This window comes from Panthera leo, chromosome C2 (genome assembly GCF_018350215.1).
Source record: "Panthera leo isolate Ple1 chromosome C2, P.leo_Ple1_pat1.1, whole genome shotgun sequence".
Taxonomy (NCBI): domain Eukaryota; kingdom Metazoa; phylum Chordata; class Mammalia; order Carnivora; family Felidae; genus Panthera; species Panthera leo.
Window position 1 is genome coordinate 52,712,073 of NC_056687.1, and position 19,885 is coordinate 52,731,957.

Below are 19,885 nucleotides of genomic sequence, written 5' to 3' on the forward strand. Positions count from 1 at the left end.
CTGCCACTCCCCTGCTATCGTGCTCCTCTGTGTGGCCTAAGATGACTCATAACCATCTTCACATCCTGGCCAGCAGAGAGCATGAAAAGAAGTGGGAGTTTATGTGGTCTCCCTTTAAGGGATGATCTAGGAGCTGCACACCTCACTTCTACTCACATCCAATGAGTCAGAACTTACTCACAGGGTTACATCAGCTCCATGAGAGCCCCCCAAACACTCTTAACTATAACAATGGACGAATACATTATAATAAGAAAGGAGCCAAATGAATTTGGAGGCAGAAATGACGACGGAAACTGCAAAATGACTCTCATTAGATATAAGTGAAGCTTCACTGATTGAATTAAGACAAATCAGATGATCTTTCCTTAAAGGAGAAAATATTGAGATACATGCCAAAACACATTAAAGATAGGATTTTGTGGGGTGCCTGGGGGGCTCAGTTGGTGCAGTGTCTGACTCTTATTTTCGGCTCAGGTCATGATTTCACAGTTCACGAGTTCGAGTCCTGCATCAGGTTCTGTGTTGACGGCATGGAGTCTGCTTAGGATTCCCAGTTACCCCTCTCTCTCTGACCCTCCCCGTCATGCATGAACATGCACATTACCTCTCTCTCTTTCTCTCTCTCTCAAAAACAAATAAACATTTTAAAAATAAAAATAGGATTTTTGTGAAAAACGAAATATTTTTTAAAACACCAAAAGGAATATTTTTTGCATTTTAGTCTTATTTTTTTTAGCATAGAATAATAAATAAATAAATAAATAAATAAATAAATAAATAAGCAAGCAAGCAGGCATCAATAGGTTTAAACAATATTACCCTTAAGGTTGGGACAAAATATTACCTTTCTCTAAGTGGTAAGTTTACAAGAGAGATGATAATATATGAAATATAAATTGAAGTATTTTCATAAACTTACTTATCTGAACACAACCTACTTGATTTTTTTTAAATAATCAGCAGGTCTAAGATATCTCAGACTTCAGTATAGAAAAGGTCAAAGGAAGTTTTACACAACTTTCTCTTGGCACATCTCAAGGTATCACCTACATCAGCAGTAATGAAGTAGTCTGAAAAGGTGAGAAAACATTTCAACCACAACGGAACAGAAGCTTCTAGGGAAATTCTATGCCGCATTTCTAGACCAGAAAATTTAACATGTACAACTTGCTGCAATTATTTTTTAAGTTACAGTCTTTCTGAGGGTAAAAAACAATTTAAATAACATTTTTTTAACCTTCTATCCCCCTGTGTAGTAACTGCTAAAGAGACACTATACTATCCTCTAACATAATGATGAAATACTATCTTAAAGACCATTTTTATAAAGCTCATGAAAATACATACATCAGGAAATCCACATTGCTTTTCTAATCTGGTTTTGTAGTTTATGGCAAAATAAACACTTTAGCATTGAACACACAGGTGAAATCAATGTAACGAATACTGGTTATCTACATAGTTTTTCCACAGTGAAGGCAGAAGATCAACTCCTAAACACAAAACTGCAGCTATCTTTATGATATGGAAGATTTCCTTCTAAAGTCAAATTTTTCTGTCCTTCTCCTCTACTTCTGTTGGAATGAGACCTGATATCAGGAATTCCTAGCCCTGTGGCATTTCACAATTCTCCCAGTTGTCTTTACGATGAACAAACTCTAAAAAGAAAATCCTTTGAAGGTTAATTAGCATTTACTTGAATGTAAAATTCCATATCACTTCATCTAGCATATCACAAACAATTTTTAAAAGATCCATTATTATTATTTTGGAAACATCTCTTCATATCGCTAATTCACTGTCCCTTTGTGGAGGAAATTCTTGCTATCGAAAGCCATTACAAGAAGGGCAAATAATTTATTACTACTGAAAACTGAACTCAGTGCAGTCCTGATAACAATATTTGAAGTGCTGTTTTCAAACACTGACTATATTAATTTCAAGAGATACCTAATTTTATACGTAATTAACACACCTGTAAACCCAAGAACTCCAGCGATCGGGTACATCTGACTTGACTCCATTTTCACCTGAACACTTGGGAATTCTGCTTTAGATGTTAAGAAAAAAATAAGAGAGCAATAACGCACAGTTAGGATCTGTGCTTTCTACCCCTCCACCATAATGCACTGTTGTCAACATCAGAACAACTTGTCTGTGGTATAACCACTTTATAAATCCTGGAGAACCATGACAGGAAAAGTCTTCTAATAAAGCCACTGAACAGGTGTCTAAAACTGCCTAATAAGGTTGTCCCATGTTTATATGACAGACATTTAGATCCTTGTACTTCATTTCCTAAAGGAAGCAACATTTCCTATTAAAGGCTTTTCCTCTAAATGTCTAATACTTTCCCCTCAGTCAGCAACACAAGAATCTGAATATTTTTCTTCTGCCAGGGGAAGAGCTGGTCACCTTGAGTCAGGATCAATTTTATGAAGTGTCATATAATAATTTGAAAGATTAATCAGATTTTGTTGTGAGACACAGATGAGAACTACATTGTTTTTTTCTTTTAAAGAACCGCTTCTGTCACGAACAGTTTGTTTAAAAAAAAAAAACAACCTACAGTCTTAAGATGAAATGTTAAAGTTGAAGTTATAAGATAGGAAAATATCTGATTATAGAACTTCAGAGACAAAAACATTTTAGAGTATGCAAGTAAGACACACATCTGTTCATCTCATGAGCCTAAGGTGAAACACAATGTCCACTACAACTTCAACCAGGGCACAATGAAGACAAGTTACCAAGATTAAAGGTCAAACTCTTTTCTCAAAAGTTGGTCAATTCCTTCAGTGCCCATTGTGCGTGTGGTACATGGTCCAGGGCAAACCATTTAAAACAAGTGAGACACCAAACATACAAATCAGTAGCACTAGACTTCACGAAATATCCTAAATGCAAAAGTGTCATTTAAATATGAAATTGTGCGGTATACTATCAGAGTAACTTCCTTTTTTCCCCGCAAAACATACTCCCCTCCCCACATCAGAAACATAACCATACTCATACTTAAAAAGTCAGAATAGCAAAAGTGAAAATGTCCGAAAAGGAAACCCAAGTCCCCCAATTCCCACCCTTCTGGGTACCCCAAACCATAAAACCCCAACACAATATGCATTTACATACTCCTGAGCTAGGTGGGTATTTCCCACTCCTTTCAAAGGTCTTCCATGCAACACTTGCCCTGCCTGTACCTAACTGCTACTCAGCCCTCGAGAACAGCTCACACGTAATTCCCCACCAGACATCTTCCCTGAACCCCAGGTGGGCTCAGGGGCCCTCCTCTGTGAGTACTGAGGACACTGAGTTTTACCCAACTAGAGCTAAGACATTCAAAGGACCAAGACAGAGCTAGGTTTCTACTCAACCAACCACAGTGGTTTGACATATATTAAAAGCTCAAAAAACTCAAGTGCTGACACTTAATTACTGAGAAAATGTACCAAGAATAAGAACTCCCATTATAACTTGAAAGAAAGGTAACATAATTGAGGAAAAGAAGAAAGTATCAGCAAACATTCAAAATACTGATTGGCACAACCTACCAGATGGAGTGGTCAAAGAAGACGCATTTAAGGAGGTGATATATACACAGATCTTTGTCTCTATCCTAAAATTGTGAAGTTAGGGGAAGAGCTTTTTAGGAAGGGAAAAGTATTTGAAAAAGCAACAAGTGGAAAATATCTTGGCACCATCCAGAAATTGAAACTAGACAAGTGAGGCTGAAGTGTAAATTATTCAAGAGTAAGCAAGAGAGTAATACGGTAAAATTTAAAATTATTTCCAATTAAAGGAACTAAATAAACAAAATATTATGGAGAGAATTACTGTAGTACGCGATACTGAGTAATGGACGGAGGTAGAGAATACAGTTCAAAAAAGTAGGATGGAGCCCAAAAGCTCATCAAAGTAGCTTCAGGTTTATGGAACTGGAAATAAGGAATCATTTAAAAACTGTTATAGGGGAGACTGGGTGGCTCAGCAGGTTGAGCGTCCAACTCGACTTCGGCTCAGGTCACAATCTCACGGTTTGTGAGTTCGAGCCCCGCATCAGGCTCACACTGACAGTGCGGAGCCTGCTTAGGATTCTCTCTCTCTCCGTCTCTCTTTGCTCCTCCTGCTCTCTCTTCTCAAAATAAAAAAGCTTTTAAAAAATTCTTATAAAAAAGTAATCATGCATGATACAATTATTAAAATAAAGGATGGCAATTCATTTACAAAGGTAGTAAGGAATGCCTGAATACTGTTCACCTGCTCCAGGAAGAGATAATATATATCACAGACTCCTGTATATAATATATTCATAATACTATGTTCATTAACTTAAGAGTCAGAACTGGGAAAGTACCCAATGACACCTCTGCCATAGGGATTTTGAAATTTTCCTTTACTTTGCATGAGGGGAAAATATTACATGGATTCATCAGGTGCCAATTTCGTGTTTCTCAGCAAAACTTTTAAATATGCTAATTTGAAGCAGCAAAATACAACAAACAATTAAATATGTTAAAAGTGGCTTCAGTTGTAATTCTGATGTTTCTGTGCTATTTAGTTCTCTGCTAACACAGATTCTAGACACTGGTTCTAATTACGGATCAATAGGCAGAAGAGGGATGCATGTGGTTTCAAGGCCCTTTTCATCCTCTCTAAAATGTCACATGAAAAGAAAACCCTCAGCTGATTAAAAGAAATATTTCTGGACCACGCAAGATTAGCAAGCCCAACTTAATTAAATTTCTCTGGCTTAATAACTATTAAATTTCTCCTTCCATCCCAAAAAGGAAACAAAACTGAACAAAACAAAAACAAACCGACAACAGCTTCTGTCCATACATAGGTTCAAAACCACCTGCCAAGTTTCATGAAGCTCCTTAAATACCACATGGCTTGAGATTGGCGTACACGCATCCCTCACTCCTTTCATCCATGGTGACTGCATACCTACCACGTGTAGGATTTGGAGGAGGCACTAAGGAGACAGCAATGAAGAAAAGAAAGATTATATAGATTAAAACAAGATCTGGAGAGAAGAGAACAGAGGACCACAGAGAAAGTAAAGTGTGGAACAATTTAGAGTGATTGGTCAAGGAAAGCTTCTGAGGAAGTGACATTTCAGCTCTGATCTGAAGGATGAGCAAGAGTTAAATAGCTGAAAAAGTTTTCAGGCAGAGGAAGCTGTGGATGTGGAGGTCCCGAAAGCCTGAAAAACTGAAAAATGAGTGGCTAGAACAAAGACCAGAGGGAGATTGTCTTGAGATGAGGTTGGACAGGCAGATAATGGAGAAATATAAATGATAAACCACTCATATGAATAAACAGTGGTTTTTGTTGTGTTATTACTCAAGCTGCCAGCCATCACAGTTTCCATTCATTCCAACCATATGGTCTTGTATGGTGAGAATAGATTTTGAGGCTAGCAAATAAAAACGACTCATTTGGCATGATGGTTCTGGACAGCATTCCAGAGTCCTGCTTCAAGCAGAATAGTGAAAGCAGACCAAACACCTTTCTCTGGGTCAATTAGGCTTATTAATTTCCATGACCAGTTAAAACTAAAGACAAAATTTAGAGCCTAATATAAGATAAAAGTTAGTAATGTTTACTTTTTTATAACTCATGTGGCTTACAAACAATCAGGATATTTTCGTTCTGCTTGTGATCACTTTCATTTTCTGAACAAGAAATGCTGCTAAGATTTGTTTTCAGTACCCAGAGGTATTATAATCATAAATGTCTGATTTTAATTCTGATTTTAAAAAAAGGGAAAACTCACTCACATTCCTAGGTATTTTCTTTATAACTCAAATAATTTTATTTTTCATAGAAATTTCAAAAATTGAGTATGCATCTCTTTTAAATCAAGTGACATCAATAATGACTAAATTTGAGATAAGGCTTTTTTGTTTTTCATTTGGAACTGCATAAATTTTAGAATGAAAACTCTGAGCTTTACATAATAACTTTCCCTGAGACAGTTAATCACTAAAGGCCAGTATTCTAAAGGAATTAGTACTTGATAATTATATAAAACACATGAGTTACTCTTTTTCTAGATCTTAAGATTTCCAGGTCCAGAATAAACGAACTCTCTCAAATTATCCATCAAAGAGCCTGTTTTCTACTGATGTTTTGGGTTTTTGTTTGGTTTTTACTGCAAAAGATAATTAACTCCTTAAACACCGTATCAATCAAAATTTCCCAGTTGTGTATTAAAATGAACTCAGTGGCGTCTGTGTTGCTCCGTTGCTTGACAGTCTGACTCTTGGCTTCGGTTCAGGTTATGATCTCACGGTTCATGGGATTGAGCCCTGCGTCAGGCTCTGCACTGATGGCATGGAGCCTGCTTGGGATTCGTTCTCCCTCTCTCTCTCTGCTCTCCCCTGCCCACGTTCGTTCTCTCTCTCTCTCTCTCTCTCTCTCAATACATAAATGAGCTCAGTAATTTGACAACAAATTATTAAGGACTAGGGTAACTCTGATAATAAAAGATTACATAGGGAAGATCTAGCCCAAATAAGAATGTCATAATTGTGCACTGCTTTTATCATATTGACATCATCTGAAGAAATAATTCTATAAATTCTGTAACATACAATGGTATAACAGACTTCCTAATGGTAATTTTTTAGGGCTTTCACTCAGAATCCAAGAAACTACTTCTTACACAGTTGTATACAGTGGGTGGTATTGTTCCAACAAAACAATGCTAAGTGCCACCTAAAGAAACAAAAAAGCTAAAGGAAACACAAATATATTTCTAGCAATTGAATAGAACCCCAAAGATTTCTAAAACTAACTAAAGAGGGGACAGGACTACATAACATTGATATCATGTTGTATTTACAACTAATTTTAGCACAAAATTCACTATGTAAACTGATAACAAACCCAAAATGAGAAAGAAACTAAAAGGATTAGTTAAAACAAAACAAAACAAAACAAAACAAAAACAGAACACATAGTGTCTACAGGTCTTTCTCAAAATTCTAATGTTATCCTGTCTAAGTTTATAACATTTAAAGAAAGTGGCTTTTCAATTTTAACTTTACTATTACCATATCATGACTCTATTCTTCAGAAATGCTGTCATCTGGAGGGGAAAGAAAAATCAGCCATTAAACCTTTCATTGTTAAATTTTCTTGCTCGCCCAATTAGACCAGGAATACATGCAATCCCTAGAACTGGTAAATTGCACAAACTATGTAACACTTTGCAACTCAAGACCAGTCTGCCCTTTGCCTATCACTTACTAACCTCCGTAAACTATAACACCAGTCATATTTTAAGGCTTTATATTTTTATTGTACTGGTAAGAAAGAAGCAACTGTTTTTTCAAGATCTTCATATGATTTGTATAGATGAAAAAATACATAATTAATAAAGAATAACCTGAGAAGTCTTCACATGTGAAATTATTTTCCTATACTGTGCTTAGTTCTAAAACCAGCTTCTATCTGAAAAAAAAGCAAAAAACAAAAAACAAACTGTGAAGTCCTATTTCACAGAAATTCTTTTTGAAAACTGAAGAACAGAACTCTGAAATACGTGTAACAACTACTATCTCATGGTGGAGAAAACCTCTGGTAGCGCTGTGGGAAATTAAAAATAATCACCATGAAGAAAAATGAAAATGAGCTTACTAAAAGTGAAAGATATCAGAAGAAAATTTTCAATCTTTAAAACAAAACAAACTTGATCCTAAACTCCAACCAGAAGTTTAAAATAGTATTATTAGAATTAGGAAGAAAAATAGTTTTGCTCTAAGGCACACTGGGACCCAGGAAATTTTTATACTCTTAAAAACATAACCTACTAGTTCCAGATGAACTTTCAACCACATGCAGTAGACTACTGATATGTTAAAACACTTGGTGTACATTCTGCTTCAGTCCAAGCTTCAGTGACCTGCAGTGAATTGGAAACTTCCTAAAATAACATCTAATTAAAATTCTTTACAGTAGTTTGAGATTGTAATACAGCAAATAAAGTCCTGCTCTCACCTTGTTTACTTGCCATCTGTCTCTCTCTTAAATGTCAAGTTCTGAAAATGCTAAAATTATTCTAGTTATTTTAATCTCACAGAAATGACAGTTTACAATGAATGCATACAAGGAAAATTTTAACTTGCTGCTGGAATAATGCCACATATATAGTAGAGAAAATAAAGAGCAGTTACATAATAGAAAGTTACCAGGGACACAACACATTTACACTGTTCTCTGAATGTAATGGTTAACCAGGGTGACTAAAGGAAAACACTTTGTCTTTTGCTTCTCATCTTAAGGCTTTACTCCCCAACCTTAAAGTCATGCAAAAGATGTACAGGCCCATCATGCTACATTACTCCCTGGAGTGCCACTTCTCTCAGAAAACAGTAAAAGGGCAAAGACATCGATCTCTGCCTAGACCACCTTCTCTTTATATATGGTTCCTGAAATCAGAAGACCCATTCAAATCAGTTTCAGGAGCCTCATCCTCTCTTTTAGACAGGGACTTCCTCATCCCTGATCAAAACAATCTGTTGTGATTATCTGTGTCTAAAACTACCTCCCAGGAAATGAAATGTGGATTTAGGAGTGTTCCCAGTCTCAACATAATGAATAAAATTAAATTCTATCATGTAAGAAGAACTATCAGGATAAATTGAAAAGGACAACTCAAGGAGGTTCCCAAATTAGTCTGGGGAAATACCATGAACATATCACCGAAGCAATGTGAAACAAACAACGTATATATCTTAAGAATCAGGTTCTGTTATAGAAAGGGAAAAACTATTTGGCAAATATTTTTAGGGCAAGTTTCAGGACTAAAATATTGCCTAAGAAATGGATGGATCATAGCCAATCAAAATGGTAAAGTTGAGATTACTGACATCCCACACTAGATAACTTACAAAAACACACAAAACCACCCCCACTTTGGTATAGTGAGTCAAAACAAACCGCTGACAAATCCTAACAGCTATGTGAGGGGGCGCAACAATAACACACAGTGAGAACACACATGCCTCTGTTTTCCTTTAAAGTCTGCTTTTGAGTCTGCATGGTTGATGTAAGAGAACAGCAATTCCCTGCTTTAAAAGCCCTGTCTACATGTTCAGAATGTCTCAGGTGTCCTTCAGAGCCAGTATGCCCATGCAAAAGAAAAAAAAGAAAAAAAACTGTATATACGGCAAGAATACCAGATCCAACCATCCAAACTCACCTTTTAAAAGGAAAGAAAAAGAGATGGCACTTAAATAAATACATAAATACAGGAAAATTTTAGCTAAAATCTGAAAACTAATTTTCAAGTTTGAAAATCCTTCTCTGTATTAGAGAATTCCATCCATAAGAATGATTACCATTAACAAGACTTTTTAAATCCGTGAGCATGTACTTATGCACTCTGAAGACGTAACTACCGTCTGCTGCGCAATAAGCTATAAAGAGGATGAAGCACTTCTGGCAAAATATATAACAAACGAAACTGGACTATTCATGTCGAAAGCATGGAGGATTCCCCAGTTGCTAAAAAGTCCTGTGTATTCAGAGTCATATATACAACAGCACAGAAACAAAAACAGTCTTTGAAGAAATGTTAAAATCAGAATAAGAGGAAGTGAAAACACCCATAAGAGCTCAGATGGAGCACGAATAAGCCAATAGGAAAGCCATGAAATATGCTCGTTGCCATGTGTAGGTTGTGGGAACATGCAGAATGGTGAAGCTGTGTTTCAGGGCTTTATCTTACAGGTGCTAAGGGGGGGCTACAAGGTCACTCCATTAAAGAAGTGCTTCCCAATCTCAGTAACTTCACTAACTTTATCCAAGAATACCGTTCCATTAAGGCATTTTGTGTACACACAGAATTAAAAAATTGTTCTAAGATATAAATAATCTATAATAAGTAATAATGGGTGTGACTATGCGCATGGACATGTTTGCCTTCTAAAATCAATGGCGCTCATTGCCAAATCTGAAGGTGATATTCAGAGCTCATCTACAAATTCTAAAAGCTAAGCCTCCAGACACTTCATCAGACACTTTCCAGTGTAACATTTTCACTTTCTCCTGTTTCTATGACCTAGTAGCTCATAATCAAGGAATAAAGCAGAATTTTCAAATAATCTTACAGTAGTTCTGGAGAAATTATATATATATATACATATACATATATATATATATACGTGTATATATATATATATATGTGTATGTATATATACACGTATATATATATATATATATATATATATATATATATATATTTTAATATTTATTTATTTTTGAGAGAGAGAGAGAGAGAAAGACAGAGAATCCCAAGCAGGCTATACACTATCACCACAGAGCCCGACGCAGGGCTCAAACTCACAAACCATGAGATCATGACCTGGGCCAAAATCAAGAGCTGGAAGCTTAAATGACCAGGCCATCCAGGCACCCTAAAATAATACAATTTTTATGAGTATTTACCAACAATGCAATGTCTGGATACTGTGAAAGATAACATAGAAGAAATTAGTTTTGCCTTAAAGAATATGTAATGGGATATTTAAAATGATCTGTCTTGGGGCGCCTAGGTGGCTCAGTTGGTTAAGGCATCCAACTCTTGATTTCGGCTCAGGTCATGGTCTCCCGGTTCATGAGTTTGAGCCCCGCACCAGGCTCTGTGCTGATGGTGTGAAGCCTGCTTGGGATTCTCTCTCCCTCTCTCTCTGCCCCCCCCCACTTGTTCTGTCTCTCCCTCTCTCAAAAGTAAATAAACATTAATTTTTTTAATAAAATAAAAAAATAAATAAAACGATCTGTCTTCTCACCATTTTCAAAAGATAGCAACATTTGACAATATATAGTTAAGTACCATAAGAAAGGCCTTGATAAATGCCACAGTCCATGGGAAAAGAGATACTTCAGCAAGTATCTTCAGGAAAACCTGATGAGGGTGGGGGCGAAGGGTCTTAGCTATATTAATAATAAGAAAGACTTTGCATAAACGGGGGATGAAAGGAAAATGGCAAGATACCAGGCTAGCATGCCACCGCAAATTCTCAGGGTGGTGATTCAGCCAATCTGAAAAGAATATAAAATGATAATTTCAATCCTTCTTTTCTTTTCGAACAAAATTCTTTCAAAGACCTTACTGATACTTATCTTTCCTGGGGATCCTTTAAAATGACGTACAACTGGGAGTGGAGTCCTGCAGTGGTGATAAAAATGTGTAGTAAAAGTGAAAGATCTGTCAGACCCAGGATCCTTGTCCAGCCCTGCCCTCTCAGTAGTCTCTGGTAACTGCACACTGAAGGTGAGATGATTTCACTCAGGGGAACTCTGAGAACAAGCACGACATCAGAAACAGGTAGGGCACTTTTAAAAATGTAGATACTCAGATCCCAGCTGGTAAGGGCAGAGGTAATATACAAAGTCAAGGACCTGCACTTTATCATTCTAGAAGATGAGAACACATCACCTGGTCTGTGGACTCTGTAGGGAAACCACTAGATAAGATGACTGCCAAACACGTTAGTGACATATCTTGTGTTAAAAAAAAAAAAACACAAAAAGTTTAAATTTTATGCACTTTAAAATTATATACATCAGAATACTGACACAAGACAGGAAGTGGGGGTCTCTAAGAACTTTAGCTTTCAGTCACAGATGGCCTGCCATTAATATTTTAATGTCTTTAGAGGATGCCAATGGCCAGCAATTCGTATAGCATTAGGCAGAAATAGGGGAGAAAAGAAAAAGCAAAGAAAATGTTTCTGTTTAAAAAATGCCATGTTTCTAAGACTGCCATTGGTGATTATATCAATCCTGCAGGGGCTGGTAAACTTTTTCAGTTAAGGCCCAGATAGTACATATTTTTAGCTTTGTGGGCCATAGAGTTTCTGTGGCAGCTACTCACTTGTGCCACTGTAGCCACAGAATGGGTATGTCCATGTGCCACTGAAATCTTATTTACAGAAAGAAAAAGAGGCTGGATTTGGCCCACATGCTGTAATTTTACCAAATACTGATAAAGTGGAAAAATGCACTGTGATAAATTACTAACTTCAAGACTTCAGTCACTTTATAAAAACATAACTGAAGTGTTTGAAGCATCTGTAAAAAGAGCTACCAATTTATTTTCAGAAAAAATTTTCATAAAAAAAATTTAGGTAAACTTTCCAATTTCCTTAAAGGGGAAAAAAACACTTTGCTCACCTAGAAAATTAAAAGCTTAAAAAGTCACAAGCAGAATTTCTGTCTCTGTCTTTGTCTCTCTCTCTCTCTCTCTCTCTCTCTCTCTCTCTCTCTCACACACACACACACACACACACACACATACACAAAGGCATGTGAAATGAACTTTAAATGAAGCTTTAAATAAACAGTCCTGAATTTAACTAGCAAATATAAGCTGTCTTATTTAAAAAAAAAATTTGCACTGACTGACCATTTGACATACAATACATACAATATTCACACTGGTTTAAGGAGGATGAGAAAACACCTCATTTTCACAAGCATAAAATGTGCTAATTGTTCAAATAAGTCCTCCTGAAACAAAGGCGAAAAGGCTCACAATGCTGATACCCTTCAGATGCCAACAGCTGCAGGCTCACACATGCCAACTTGGTAATGAGACATCATTTAGAAATATACCACACGTAAATATATACAATTCTTGTCAAGTCCTGTAACCTGCAATCAATTAAGCTTCTCTAGATAGAAAATGGAACTGGAATACTAACTACTTGCCTCTGAGGTATAGTCATTGGTGACAAAAATAACTTTTTTCTTATAAAACATAATTTCAATGGTCCTTACCACTGAAACAAAGTATTTGCTTTTGGCTATTTGTGTCTAAACCTAAGTTTACAGTAGTCAAAGTCTAAAAGAGGTATTACTCAATGAAAAAAGAAAAAATTGTTTTCTTTTTTAAAGGATAACCAGTTTGAGATGAAGCTATCTTAGTATATTTGTTCCTCGTTTTATTTTTAAATATTTTTTTTTCCCATAAAGTTAATAAGAAGAGAAAGAGTTTACTCTAAAAAGTTTTCAGTATTGTTCTGGATGTCACAATTATTTCATATATATGAGATCCCTAAAATATATATTTGATATTTCACATATACATAACTTATTACACATGGTAGAACCCAAAGTTTTGGTCTTACTAACAATCTGAAATACTGCCATAATATATTATTCTTGAGATTCACATTTCATAACCTAAGACACAATTAAGGTTTCTAGGAAAGAAATGAATGTATGTATTCTGGGAGAAAATTCTCCGTGGGTCTCTCACATGTCTGTCTGCATGTATTTTGACCAAAAATACTGACACCCTTTGTTTGGGACTATTCTTTCAGAAACATTTTTTTTTAATTTTTTAATTTTTTTTTAATGTTTATTTATTTTTGAAGGAGAGAGACAGAGTGTGAGTGGGGGAGGGGCAGAGAGAGAGGGAAACACAGAATCCGAAGGAGGCTTCAGGCTCTGAGCTGTCAGCACAGAGCCCGACGTGGGGCTTGAACTCACGAACTGCGAGATCATGACCTGAGCCGAAGTCAGACGCTCAACCGACTGAGCCACCCAGGCGCCCCTCAGGAACGTTTATATAGCAAACAGCCTTGGGTGACAGCAATAGTGTCTCCTTCTGGAACAAAAACACTATCCAGTGTCTCCTTCCAGGGCAAAAGTTAGGTCAGTTTACCTCTCATTATAAAAGGCCCAGGTTTCTTAAGTTCAAGGTTCTTCAGTAATGCAACCCATTGGATGGGCAGGTGTAACCTGTCCTTTATGTCCTTCTATAGGAGTTGGGAGTCAGGGAACTGCACAAATAGTGATACTCTGCCTCTTGCTATTACTATGACTAATAAACAGTCATTTTGGTCCGACAAACATCCGTATGTCTTCTGTCAGCATTTATGAAGTGCAGATTAACTTCAAAATTAGTTCTTGACAACATAGTTTAAAGAAATAAATCCTACCAAGTTACACCATAAAATATGTCCAAGTTAGTTGTGTCTATGGATGTTGGGTTTATTTATTTGGGCAGATACTGTAGACTGAATACCCCTTCCCAATCCTTTTCTCTCTTGCCTTCCTCTAACATGGAGGCTGAACTTGAAAATTTTCAAAAGACCAGTCAGCTTTGTAGCAAGAGGAGATTCTATGTCCTAATAAGACCTCAGAGAAATCTGCTGGAAGGAGCAAATCAGGTAGAAAGCTTCCAGGCAGCTTTTTGATCTGTGATAAAAAGAGGACAGACATGTGTGGTGCTGCCCTGCCCTTCTTTCCTGTCTTGTAGCCTTAAAAAAGACAAAGCCACAGCAGAAATTTTACAACCATGAAGTGACTAGAATAAGGACAAACCCAACTAAGAAAGGAGATTACAAAGCCAGAAAGAGCTTGGGTCTCTGTTGAGAAATACACATCCCTACACTTGTAAGCCACTGTTGGTCACATACTGTTACTTTTTTAAAAAAAAAATTTAGTGTTTATTTATTTCTAAGACAGAGAGCATGAGTGGGGGAGGGGCAGAGAGAGAGAGACACAGAATCAGCAGGGTCCAGGCTCTGAGCTGTTCGCACAGAGCCTGACGCGGGGCTCAAACCCACAAACGGTAAAAACCCACAAACCTTAAGTCGGTCGCTCAACCGACTGACCCACCCAGGCACCCCACGTACTGTTACTTTCAGCCAAATTAATTGATGCAACTTACAGACTCAGTCATGTTGATAAAACACTTTCAAAATTTTACTGTCCAAAAATAAGATTAATAATACATTAAGCCAAGAGTTGGCAAACTATAGCCCACAGCCTTTAGTCTACCACATGCTTTTATACATAAAGTTTTGTCGGAACATAGCCATGTTTTCCTACTATAAAGGAACTGCTGAGTAGTTGCCAGAGACCATGTGGCAAAATCTAAAATATTTGCTATCTAGTTCTATATAGTTTGCTGACCCGTGGGTTACGCTATTCGACATGCCACTTTTAGAAAAAATTATTTACTATTTTTTAAACTAAATTCTTGAATTGATTACCTAAAATCCTAACTTGAAATCCATACTTATAATACTTTATATCATAATATTAAAGGCACAAAGTGAATGTGAAATGTAGCATTCCCTATGCCACCAACATGGAACACACCTCTCACCTCTCTCTTTTTAATTACAATACAGAAAACTTTGTTAACAGATTTAACAATGATGATGTAAGTCATAATCATATTTAAACTATTTTAATTGATCCTCCAGAGTTTTTATCACAAAATAAAAGAATAAAACTGGGATTCTTAATCAAGGGATAATGATTCTTAATATTATAACCTTTAATTAAATATACATATTTATAGTATAAATAATTTCTAAAGATAGCATTTAATACATTGAAATCAGAAAGAATGTTTGTTCTAACAATGTATTTATAAATTCATTTATGTCAACATATACAAAAATACAGATGAAAATGTAATGCACCATGCTTTTAATATATGCATAAAAATTAGTCAAGAAATTAATTCATATGCTTTTTATTATAAATCTTTAAAAATCTACAAAAATTATTGACCTACAGGTAGGTCCTTCAAAACAAAAATGTTTAAGTAATTTTCTTTGACATTATCTTCAATAGAGCAAAGTTTTTCAGACTTCTCATGCCATGAGAATGAGTTTCCATTTTCTTCTCCTCCTGACTATAAATTTTATACTACCATCATTTGGTCACTATTATGGGTTGAATTGTGTCCCTTAAAAAGATCCACTGAAATCTTAACTTCAACCCTACCCTGAATGTGACCTTATTCGGAAACAGGGTCTTTGTAGATGTAATAATTAAAATAGAGTCACCAGGCTAGGCCCTGATCTATCACGACTGGTGTTCATGTACAAAAGAAGGAAATGGAGACACAGGCAGAGGGAGGAGAACACCACGTGACGACAGAGGTAGGGACTAAAATTGTGCTGCTGGAAGCCAAGGAATGCCTGGGGCTACCAAAACTGTAGTCCTGGAGGCATCCTCCCTAGAGGGTTGAAGGGAGCACAGCCCTGCTGACAGCCTGATTTCAGACTTCTAGGCTCCATCAGTAAGAGAGTCAACTTAAATAGAAACTGCTGTTTGGGCCCCTTGGTGTATAATATTTTCCTACGGCAACCCTAGGAAATTAATACAGTCACATATATTTGATTAAGAGATCACATGATCACAAGATCAGATGTTCAAAGTAATACAGTTCAATAAATCTAAATTTATCTTTTTTCAACGGTTCTACCAAACCAAGCAGCCTCAATCTCTATTTTTTGAATCTATAAATGAGTACTTTTTGTAATAACCTCATCTGTATATCCTGCTATAATCAGCCCATCTATAAACAATTGATTTATAAATGCAAACTCAAACAAAAACTCATGTTCCAAAAACGAGCTTAAAGAGACAAAAGATTAATATTAAAAATGGATTTAGAAAACCAAATACTTCTGAAGCACTTTATTTCAAACAGTCAGACATGAGTACTATTTTATGACTTACCCAATTAGTGCTGGATGTTAAAATGTTTGGATTCCTGGAAACTCCACTTTGTTAAATCACTGAGGGAAAAAAGGGGGTGCTTCTTGGGCTAGATTTCCAAGCATTCTTCAGGCTATAGGATTATTACTGCAGCTTGTCAGTTTTATAAACAGACTTCAATTTAGTTTTTTTAAGAAACTGCCAAAGGAGCTGTCTTTAACTAAGTAACAAATCTGCCACTTGAAAGACATCATTCATCAACCTTCTTTGTTGGGAGCATTGTTATTATGAAACTAAAAACAGGCATTCTTTCTTGAGTGCTTCTGGATTTTAATTACCAAATTTGAATGTCACCAGATATTCACTGAAAGGGAAACATCAATTTTAATAAGCTGCCTTAAGACTGAAAAACATAAAAGGTATTCAACCATAAAGTCAAGTTCACTTTGAGTCTCGTAAGTTGGCTTACTGTCTTATAATACGATGCTTATTGCTCTCAAGAATTTGTAAACATTTAATAAACTCTAAGCTGTAGGGAGGAAAAGTCTCCAATTTTAAAATCAAAATATTATATGTGTATAATACATAATTTGACTTGGAAGGTATTTAAATAAATTGCAATAAAATTTTTAAAAGCTAATAAATCAGGAGTTAGGGGCTGCATAATATTAACAGAGGGCTGGGGGAAAAGTAAATAAAATGGATTAAATATAAACATCTTATTTACAAATTTAAAAAATAGTGAATTTAGTTTTAAATTACATCTTAATAACTTCTTTTGTATTTTTAAAATGTACCCCAAAGGGGAAATTGCTGGCAAAACCCCTTTCACTTTTCACTTACATGAAAATCAGTAAGAAAATCACTTTGTGTCTACTTAGCAAAAGCATCATAGATGAAGTTAGTCATAAAGTCCTCAACAGTCAAAGATTCTTCAAGCTCTCACCTGCCCACTCTAACAGACTCCCTTTGTTTAACTTCGAAAACATTTGTCTAAGTAACTTTCTTGTGGTCTCTCCTTTCACAGTGTGTTAATAAGCCCCTTCATTTCCAAACTTTAGAAAAGTATATTCACAACTCTCAGATGCTTAAAATATGAATGAAAGCATTCTTATCAAGACTAAATAAACTTTCTATTCATTTATGATAAGTCAGCCTGAGGAAGATGTTCAAGTTTTCTAAAGAAAATTCCATTTCCTACCTGGCAGACACTGCTACCCAAAGGAGTCGACCACTATTTGTCCTCTGCATCCTACTTATATATTATCATTTTAAAATATCAAAAATTAATCTTTTGGTTCCTCTAGTCTTCCACCGAAAAGGAAAAAGATATCTAGAATGCAGACAAACTGCAAAAAATTGAATGGCAACTCAACACGTTTATATTAAAGAACTTGTGTTCAAAAAAGATTAGGAATCTATTTTGATTTATTTAGAAATCATATTTTTCTGTTTGCAACCTGTCCCTTGTCCTCATGAAATGTAAAAAAGCTCTGCATTTTTCACCATTAATAAACAAAGAAAAGAAAGAGACTAGATCATTGTTTTTGTCAGATTATTTCTTAAAAGACTAATAATCCATTCCCTCTCATGCATCATTAAACAAGAGATATTTCATAAAATATAGGAAATACATTCAACACTGTACAAGTTATTTATATAAGAAAGATATAACTTCCCTAAGATTAATTCTCCTGAAAATGGTTATTATAATAACAAAGACAGTATTTTTACTAGAAACTACTATTAGATTTGGAAAATTATTTATTTATTTTTTTAAACTTTGCGGGTTTTTTAATTTTTTTTATTTTTTTATTTTTTGAGAGAGAGAGAGAGAGAGAGAGTACGAGTGGGGGAGAGGCAGAGAGAAAGGGAGACACAGACTCCAGAAGTGGGCTTCAGGTTCTGAACTGCCAGCACAAAGCCCGATGTGGGGCTCAAACTTAGGGACAGAGAGATCATGACCTGAGCTGAAGTCGGTGACATAACCGACTGAGCCACCCAGGCGCCCTGAAAAATTATTTAATAGACTAGTACAGCAACAGTAGTAGCCTTTAGTTTGAAACAAACTACATCTTTGTTTTATGATGTTGAAACGTCTGAACCAAAAAATATTGTGACAATCCAGAAAATAAAGACTAAAAACAACACAGATCACAGGTCAGAAAACCAACCAACGCTACAAAGAACACTTGGAGCATAAATGACAACAGACCATTTGAAAGCACTCTTTCCTCATTTCCTTCTCGCAACTTATAGTGCTGCCTATGAGAAAACGTAGAACTTACTGTGGCATTTTAAACAAGGCCATAAACCTGTGAGTTCTAGTAATAATTAAAACTATTACCTAGAGCCTCAATTGTGCATACAAGTCAATCTCTTTTTATGGTTAAACTGAAAACCCAGGGGAACTTCAAGCCTACTTCCATGACCAAGCAATCAACAGCATTTATATTTATACAAATTTAAACACTTCAACTGACACACTATTATCTGGCCAAAGCAATGCTGGCATACGGTGGTATGAAGAAAGCCAAGTAGGTTTATTTGCAGCTTTGTGTTTTGTTGTTCCTGTTATTGTTGTTGCTGGTATTTTTTGATTCGATTTTTAACTTAACCATGAATCTTTAATATATCAGTTCCAAAATGTTCTTGGTATACTATCTCATAAATTACAACACAGGTATAAACAGCAAGCATAGTGATTAGTAGTCCTTTAGAGGAAAAGGCACTTTATTATATTAATACAGCCAGTTTAATATAGCATTTTTCTTTGTTCAGTCAAATGGTCAGTGGAGAGGAAGATTTTTGCCTGATACTCCTGAAGGATTTTAAATAAAGGATAGCATCTTCCAGGACGAATTTTTCTATGTCAAAATACTTTAAAAAAAATCTGGTTTGGAACGAATATTATTATACAAGCTATGCACACTGTGATTTTCGACAATATATGTGCATGAGGAACAGCCCAGGGGCTCTGAAATGACATTAATAATAAGACAACATCTATGTATTATCCTCTGGTGTGAATTTTTTAAAAGCCTTCATTTTCTTCACTGATGGGTTATCAAACACAACTATTTTTTCCACCTCAGTTGACTTTTGGTTTTGTTTCAGTGGTTGTAAACCAGAGTGTGGGAGGGGAAAATGGTTTGTTGCACTCTGGTTCACTGAAGCAGCTATGAAATACGGAAAATCTGAGTATCCTTAGGCCATCACCTCTGGGTGTTCTAAAACAGTGTCTAACACCAGGCCTTGCTGAGCAGGTAATTAACACACAACTTTTTACATGAAAGAGTAAATTTTACTATCAAAATGGTCAACTGATGAAACTACCAGTCATATCACTGAAGAAAAGCCCCTCCTGGCAATTCTACATTTGTTAGCCTCACATTCA

General features: G+C 35.8%; 1 protein-coding gene across 7 annotated transcripts in view; it reads right to left on the reverse strand.

Moving 5' to 3' along the window:
- CBLB (Cbl proto-oncogene B) overlaps window positions 1–19,885 on the reverse strand; it is a 221,128-nt gene that overhangs the window by 172,496 nt on the left and 28,747 nt on the right. The window contains exon 1 of one of the 7 annotated variants that reach the window (XM_042955720.1): window positions 16,510–18,288. The exons of the other annotated variants lie outside the window; for them this stretch is intronic. The gene's annotated coding sequence lies outside the window, so the exon portion shown is untranslated. Of the gene's footprint in view, window positions 1–16,509; window positions 18,289–19,885 lie in introns of those variants that run through there. 7 annotated transcript variants of the gene reach the window in all.